The sequence below is a fragment of the Myotis lucifugus genome, unplaced genomic scaffold (genome assembly GCF_000147115.1).
Source record: "Myotis lucifugus unplaced genomic scaffold, Myoluc2.0 scaffold_10, whole genome shotgun sequence".
Classification (NCBI taxonomy): Eukaryota; Metazoa; Chordata; class Mammalia; order Chiroptera; family Vespertilionidae; genus Myotis; species Myotis lucifugus.
This window is the reverse complement of record NW_005871058.1, coordinates 6,005,352-6,013,814: the sequence shown is the minus strand read 5'-3', so window position 1 is coordinate 6,013,814 and position 8,463 is coordinate 6,005,352. Positions and strand designations below refer to the sequence as shown.

Genomic DNA, 8,463 nt, shown 5'->3' with positions numbered 1-8,463 from the left:
GCCTGTGGACTGAAGGGTCCCGGGTTCAATTCCGGTCAAAGGCACATGCCTGGGTTGTGGGCTCAATCCCCAGCGGGAGGGCGTTCAGGAGGCAGCCCATCAATGATTCTCTCTCATCATTGGTGTTTCTAACTCTCTCCCTCTCCATCCCTCTCTGAAATCAATAAAAATATATTTTAAAAAAAAGAAAGAAAGAATGGCTAGTAGTTTCGGGAAGAGGCTCAGGTAAAAGCCAGACACCAGGGGAATGCAGAGGGGACTCTCATCGGCCTCTGGGCTCCAAAGGCTCTTGACCATGCTTGAGGGTGAGCCTTTCGAAGAGATACTCGCCCAGCCCAGCCTGGGGCCGGCCAATCTGCGGATGTTAGTCAGATGGTCGCCCATCTCCTTGATGAGTTTCACCTCCTCATCCAGGAAGTGGTTCTCCCGGAAGTCGTAGACATGAGGGTCTGCGCAGGTAGAACCCAGGGCCTGCAGCTCCAAAAGGGCCTGGTTCACGTTCCTCTTCAAGGCCAGGGCGGCTTCCATGGTGTCCTCAGTTTTGCCCCACTCATCTTGGGAAGGCTTCAGCACATCCTGGAAGAGAATGCGGCCATCACACTTGTTTTGCATCTTTAAGAGATGCTCAGCGCCCTTGCGCTTCTCCACCAACTCGAGGAAGAATTGGCCCACACCCCCAGAACCACAACATCAAGGCTGAAATAGAAGCCCAGAGAGAGGTAGGTGTAGGAGGCCCGCAGAGGCAGGTTGGCCAGGTGGTTGACCGCAGCCTCCACCTCAGTGGAATAATTCTGATGAATTTGGGAGCTCATGGTTGTTTGGCAATAAGGAGTTAAGGTAGAAAAAAACAAACCGGTGTGTTGGCTGGTCCGGGAGGTGGTTCTGAAGGTGGTGACTGGATAAGATGCAGGAGGGTGGCCAGAAGAAGGGGTGTCCCTGGGTCTGTTCCGTCCAAACACTGTTGAAGCAAGAGACAGATCCAGGACTGCCGAGGGCACTGCCTATTTCTTGTCTCTTTGATAATAGCAATTCTAACAGGTGTGAGATGATATCTTATTGTGGTCTTGATTTGCATTTCCCTGATGATTAGTGATGTTGAACATCTTTTCATGTACCTGTTGGCCATCTCTATGTCTTTGGAAAAATGTCTATCCAGATCTTCTGCCCATGTTAAAAATCAGATTGTTTGTTTTTGCTATTGAGTTCTATGAGTTTTTTAATATACTATTTTGGATATTAATCCTTTATCAGCTATATGATTTGCAAGTATCATCTCTCATTTAGCAGGTTGCCTTTTCAGTTTGTTGATGCATTCCTTTACTATGCAGAAACTTTTTAGATTGATGTAGTCCAACTTGCTTATTTTTTTCTTTTGTTGCCTTTACTTTTGGTGTCAAATAAAAAAAATTATCACCAAGACTGACGTCTAGGAGCTTGCTGCCTATGTTCTCTTCTAGGCGTTTTATGGTTTTAGGTCTTAATATTCAAGTGTTTCATCTACTTTGGGTTAATGTTTGTGTATGGTGTAAGAAAGTGGTCCAGTTTTTTCAACACCAATTATCTAAGGGACTGTCTTTTCCTCCATTGAATGTTCTTAGCTCGTCTGTCATAAATTAACTGACTATATATGTGTGGGTTTATTTCTGGGCTCTCTTTTCTGTTCCAGTGATCTGTGTCTGTTTTTATGCCAAATACCATGCTATTTTGAATACTGCGGCTTTGTAATATATTTTGAAGTCAGGGAGCATGGTGCCTTCAGCTTTGTTCTTTTTGTCAAGATTGCTTTGGCTATTTGGGGTCTTTTGTGGTTTCATACAGAGTTTAGGAGTGTTCTGTTTCTGTAAAAACCGCTGTAGGAATTTTGATAGGGATTGAATTGAATCTGTAGGTTGCTTTGGGTAATATGGGCATCTTAACAATATTAATTCTTCCAATCCAGGAGCACAGAATATCTTTCCACTTATTTATTTGTGTTTTCTTCTATGTCTTTCATTGAAGTTTTGTAGTTTTCAGTGTTCAAGTCTTTCACCTCCTTGATTAAATTTATTTCTAGGTTTTTTTGGGAGGTTGGGGGGTGCATGGACAACCATTACTAATGCCCACTTGCCTCACCTAAGTCCTAGACTCAAGTACTGACCAATAGAGAGCGAAGAACTCTCTGTTGACTTCTAACCCCAGGAAATGATTGGCAAGACTGGCAGTAAAAAGCACTCTTCCACTTCATCAGGCCCACCATTCAGCACCTTCGCTTCATTTGCTCGAAGACTGAAGGAAGTAAAACGAGGAAAAAGACTTGACCCTCATGGTGGGACTCAGCCATGCCCATCCTACCCAGCAACGTTCAAACAGCTCAGCTATGGGCTGGGGCGACAGCCTTGTCGTGGATGTCTCCCTGGTGGAGGCAGCCTGCCAGACCCCCTGAAACACACAATGCGTTGGCTCCGTCTCAAAAACACCAACGCTCATTGCTGACAATGTCCCCACCTTCCACCCGTCCCTACCCACCCCTTCCTGGAAAATGTGATGGAAGAGTGGGAGTGGGCCAATTCCAACACCACCTGGCCCTCTGCTGCAGACCTGGCCACTGGCCGGAAAGCGGCCCTGGCTCCGTGCGCAGACAGCCCCTCCGGGACGTGCGCGGGCAGCACATCCTTATTCTCACAGCTCTGGCTTCCTGTGAGGCTGTGCAGTCACCTCTGTTGGCTTGGGTCTCTCTGACCTCAGATGATATGGGAAACGGAGGCCAGTGGGTGAAATTGGGAGGTTGAGCTGCGATATGCCACTATCCGGCCTAGGGTGGGACCCTTTGTCCCCAAGGTCCCCAAAGAGGGAGGGTGACTTCCCACCACACCCAGCCACCGCACAGCCTTCCCAGGGACCATGGGCCTCCCCGTCTCCCCATGTAGCCCTGAAAATCTATGCCTCCTACTGTGGCCCAGTTGCCGTCAGAGGTAATCCGAACCTGGCCGAGGAGCTAACACTCAATTCTTTGTCTACTGCTTCAGGAAGTCTTAGCTCCCTTTAGAATAGCTGGGTTTTGGAGACTTTGGGGGTGGGGGTGGGGGAAGTATAAAAGCATACTTTCAGAGGTTTGCTCACTCAACAGCACCGTGCCGAAAACTCACACTGATGCCAGCAGCACGGGCTGAAACTGTACCCTCGAGTTGGTTTCCACTAATCCAGAAATCTCGTCAACACGCCGTGTTTCTCTCCAACAGTCCACACTGGAAGTGACTCTATCACATTTGCCTGGTCAGACACAGCACCTGCGGCCTCAGCTAGCTCCCAGAGGGGAGAGACTGCGCATGAAATCTGGCTCACTCAGCGTGGTCCTTGAAAAGTCCAAACAAAACACTTACATAGTAGGAGAACCTGATGATAAGACAGGCCTTCCTTCTTTCGTAGACCCGGCGGAGTAGCTCAATTTCCTGCTCACTCACACTGTTCGGGGCCATTCAGTTATTCAGGTGACACACGAGAGACGTTTCTCTCAGGTTTTCTCTAGCCCCTCCCCTCCCCGCTTTGTGGAGGCGCTTTTATGTGCCACTTATCAAATTTCTCCTTGGCCTGTTTGTCGTCCCCCTGCTCAGGAATGTCCCAGGCCTGACAGTCCCTCAGGCCTCAGTGTGAGTGTCTCTCCCTCGGAGACGCTGGTCCTGACCACCTACAGCAAGCTTTGCTTAGCTTGTCCTGGTACAATGTCTTCCTCTAGAGCAGTGGTTCTCAACCTTCCTAATGCCGCGACCCTTTAATACAGTTCCTCATGTTGTGGTGACCCCCAACCATAAAATTATTTTCGTTGCTACTTCATAACTGTAATTTTGCTACTGTTATGAATCATCATGTAAATATCTGATATGCTGGATGTATTTTCATTGTTACAAATTGAACATAATTAAAACATAGTGATTAATCACAAAAACAATATGTAATTATATATGTGTTTTTCGATGGTCTTAGGCGACCCCTGTGAAAGGGTTGTTTGACCCCCAAAGGGATCACGACCCACAGGTTGAGAACCGCTGCTCTAGAGTATTTACAAGTGACATTTTCACATCTAATGTGTGATGATGTATTTACTGGATAGCTCCTTTCTAAGCTGTAAGCTCCACAAGAGCAGCGCTATGGATTACATTGCATGGCCTCCTGCCACTCCCCAAAAAACACTCTAACCCCAGTACCTCACAATGTGGCCTCACTTGGAAATGAAGTAGTTGCTGATGTAATTAGCTAAGATGATGTCATACTGGCGTAGGGTGGGTTTCTTGTTTTCATGCCAGTAAAGTTTTCACCCTTCTATGATTGTTCCCTTTCTTCTTATTCACATGGTACGGCATTTCTTGTGATGCTAGGAAGCATGTCGCATATGAAAAACAATACATCTGTAATTATCATGCTATTTTGCAGAACCAAATATGCTAAAAACAGCCACCCACATACTAGGCCCTTAATAAGTATTTGTTAAACCGAATGAAATGAAACTTCTCAGACTATCACAAAGCTACAAATTCTGATATAAAATAGTAAGCTTTGGTTTTGCAATTCTTTTTCAGAATGTTAGTGAAATGTGCCAATAAGTGACTTTCCTTTTAGAATGTGGCATGCCTCCTCCTTCCTTTCCTCATCCCTCCCTTCCCTCCCCTTTCTCCCCTTCCCTTCACTTTTTTCCCTCCTCTCTTCTTCTTAGGATGATAAGACACCAGACTCAGCTAATTTTGCAACTATGCTCTGGGTTTGCTCACTCAACCGTATAAAAATGGGTCTCCAGCCCTGGCTGGTGTTGCTCAGTAATTAGAGCATCAGCCCACACATAGAAGGGTCGTAGGTTCGATTCCCAGTCAAGGGCACATACCTAGTTGTAGGTTTGATCCCCAGCCCTGGTTGGGGCACCTGCAGGAGGCAATCAATTGATGTGTCTCTCTCACATCAATGTTTCTCTCTACCTGTCTCTCTCTCTCCCTCCCTCCCTTCCACTCTCTAAAAATCAATGGAAAAAAAATATCCTCAGGTGAGGATTAACAACAATAGCAACAACAACAAAAAAGGATCTCCATTTTCTGCAATTGTGTCAAAAGTCTCCACCTTTCTTTTAATTCTATGAAGCTACATGCTTAAAGTTACCTGGATATTTGCATACCACACATTGTCCTGGGTTTGTTTGAGGGATTCTAAAGCAAATAAGTTTTTTGGCTTTCAAGCATACATGGCACTAAAGGAATGGAATTTAGGGTTGGCCAGGAGACGGATCAGACTAGGTATTTATTAATACCTGAGTGTACTTTAGGATTAGGGTCTGGCTCTTACAGACTCCAAGACGTTCCAATTAAAGCTAGGAACACTATCCTGAGTGTAAGTTGCTTTCCATTGCTGCTACTGTTCTCTGCCAAGCTGTAGTTTATGACAGATTTTTGTCTGTTCTCAAGCAAATAAGAGTAGCCAACGTTTATATAGCACCGTTTTTCCTGTATTAGGCACCAGGAACCATTTTTCATATTAACTCATTCAATCATGACAACAAAGGCAGGCTGTATGAGGGTAATAATAACAATAGTCGCTGTAGCAAAGAACCCCTAAAATTGTATTGGTTTAGCCCAGTGGTCGACAAACTGCGGCTCTCGAGCCACATGCGGCTCTTTGGCCCCTTGAGTGTGGCTCTTCCACAAAATACTGACTTCTGCGCATGGGCCACGAAGTTTCAATCGCACTGTACATGTGCACCCGCACGTGGTATTTTGTGGAAGAGCCATACTCAAGGAGCCAAAGAGCCGCATGTGGCTCGCGAGCCGCAGTTTTCCGACCACTGGTTTAGCCCAATAGATTGGTATTTCTCACTAGAGGCCCAGTGCATGACATTCGTGCATTGAGGAGGGGTCCCTCAGCCTGGCCTGCACCCTCTCGCTGTCTGGGACCCCTCGGGGGGGATGTCCGACTGCCTCGGAGGTGGAAGAGGCTCCCGCCACCACTGCTGCACTCGCCAGCCGTGAGTCCGGCTTCTGGCTGAGCAGTGCTCCCCCTGTGGGAGCACACTGACCACCAGGGGGCAGTTCCTGCATTGAGTGTCTGCCCCCTCATGGTCAGTGTGCATCATAGTGACCAGTCATTTTGCAGTTCAGTCGATTTGCATATTAGCCTTTTACTATATAGGATTATGTATAACTTTTGCCGGTATTGGGTAGGAGGTTCAGGGTCCCAAACTCCTTTCATCTGTGGGTCTCCTATACCCTAGAGCCCCAAAGCCCTTCTTGCCCAGCCAGCCAATGGGGAACAATAGGGAGGATTACTCACTGGAAGTCTTTAATGGGTGAGGCTGAGAGCAGTGAACATCTTCTGCCCATGCCAGTTGCCAGGACTCAGACTCATGGCCTCACCTAACTACAAATGTTGCTAAGAGATGTAGTCTAGCTATATTTACAGATAAAAGAGGAAATGGTTTTGGTGAACACAGATTCTGCCAGAGTCCACCCTTTAGTTACCAAATATCCTCACTCACCTAATGCTGCTTCCCACCCAGACAACACACTTATTCTCCCCCCAACCTCCCCAAGAGAGACAACCCAGTGTCCCTTACAGTTACTGCATCCAGCTGAAAGCCAGGACTTTTGGGTCTTTGCCATCAGGATGGAGTGTTTGCTTGATTGTCCGCTGACCTCTGAACTGAGAGGACAAGCTGCCTTCCTGCCCCAGTAGTGCAAGGACAGGAGAAAGTGATAAACATGCCCAGTGGGAAAGGGAAGAGTGGGAGACACACGGCCGGCATCCCTGGTGATGGTGAGGCCCCGACGGGAAGGTAGATCATGCAGTGACCCTGTCCTGGGGCAGGAGTAAGCTCCTAGGCTGCACCCTTTTTATTGTACCCCAATTTGTCACTCTGGGAGGAGTTTCCTGTCCTTTGCTCTCTGTCCTCCTCTGCTGTCTGGAAGGTTCCTCTCTAATTGTTATCCTCCACAGCCACCTGGGAGCCTATGAGGTGGGCGTGGGGAGCCCATTGCCTTGGAGGACTGCACAGCTCTCGAGGCTCACTTCCCACTTGTGCAAGTTCAGAGACTTGAGGTTCAAGGTTCTCACTGTCAAAGGCCCTTTAAATCTGGGCTCATTTTTAATTTGGCAATATGATTCCCTAAAAACCTAGAAAGCTCTCATCTTTGCTTCCCAACAATTTAGGAGCAAAAGTTCATACCCAAAGCTTGTTCCGATAATAACTTTTCAAGCTTCATTTGTTTATTTGCTTCCTCACCTCTCTCTCTCTCTCTCTCTCTCTCTCTCTCTCTCTCTCCTCTCATTAATAGCAGCTATCTTGAGACTCTAAAATAATAGGCATGGATGAGAAGGTCACATCCTTAATCAGATCTTTGTGAGTCAAAGGGCCTTTGTCTCTGAAATAATACTGTTTTACTATTCGGGACCTAGAAGGAATAGGCTTTTATAATCTTTGAGACCCTGTGAGTCTGGACTCTCCCTGGCCTCTTTCTTTTCTGTTTGTAAACCAGCCCATCTTTCCTAAACTCATCTTGACTTCACTAAGAACAGAAACATGCCAGTGACTGACTCCTTAATTGTGTACCCATGGTGCCTCACTCACCTCACGGAGTCCCTGCCCCGGGAAAAGGCGGTGTGTCCTATTGCTCTGACTCCTCACCACTTCCCCTGAACTACAGGCTCAGTGGGCACGCTTACTGCCGTTGAAGAAGACAGATGTTTTGCCACTTTATAAAACAGACTTCCTTCTCTCTAGCTTCTTACATCACTTTCCTCACCAATGACCACTGTAACTGCTAGGCCAGTGCCCCACTAGTCTAGGTTTTTATTAAGGCAGCATTCCCTTTTAGGTAACAATTTTTGCATTGGTGGTATAACACTAGACACTGTAACAAACCCAAAATTTTCAGTTGCTTAATCCAATAAAGGAGTATTTCTTCTCAGTCGGGTCAGTGTAGGCACCTTCTACCTGTGATTCAGGGCCTCAGGCTACTGCCACCTTGAGTTCTGCCCATGCTTTGGGGCCATGGAGTCCTTTGCATCTAGCCAATGGATTAGCAAACCCACAGAGGATGATCTATGGAAGGGTCTTAGTGGCCAGGCCTGGAAGTGGCATACCTCAGTTCTATCCACATCCCCCTGACCAGTGCTCAGTCATGTCCACACCTCATGCAACAGAGGCTAAGGACTAAAGTCTAGTCATGTGTCCAGTGAGAAGAGGCACCCAGCTGTGGTGAACACGAGACAGCCTCAGTGATGAACGAACACAGCACCATGGACCTGTGCCACAAACAAGTGAGTCCTCTGTGTCTTCACGGCACGGTGGTCTCTATAAGGTAGGGATGTTCCCTGGTGGAAGTCTAAGTGCTTGATCACATCTGAGAGGAGAGGAAGGCCTTTGTTTTTAAACATAATAAACTAGGTATTTTAATATGTAAACATTCAGGCAAAAACATCTCCATGAATTCCACTATCAGATGATGCCAC

The 8,463-nt window shown here is 46.9% G+C and overlaps 1 pseudogene; it reads right to left on the bottom strand.

Annotated features, from left to right (window-relative positions):
- Window positions 1–262: 262 nt before the first annotated feature.
- LOC111824973 lies at window positions 263–812 on the bottom strand (annotated as a pseudogene).
- Window positions 813–8,463: the final 7,651 nt, after the last annotated feature.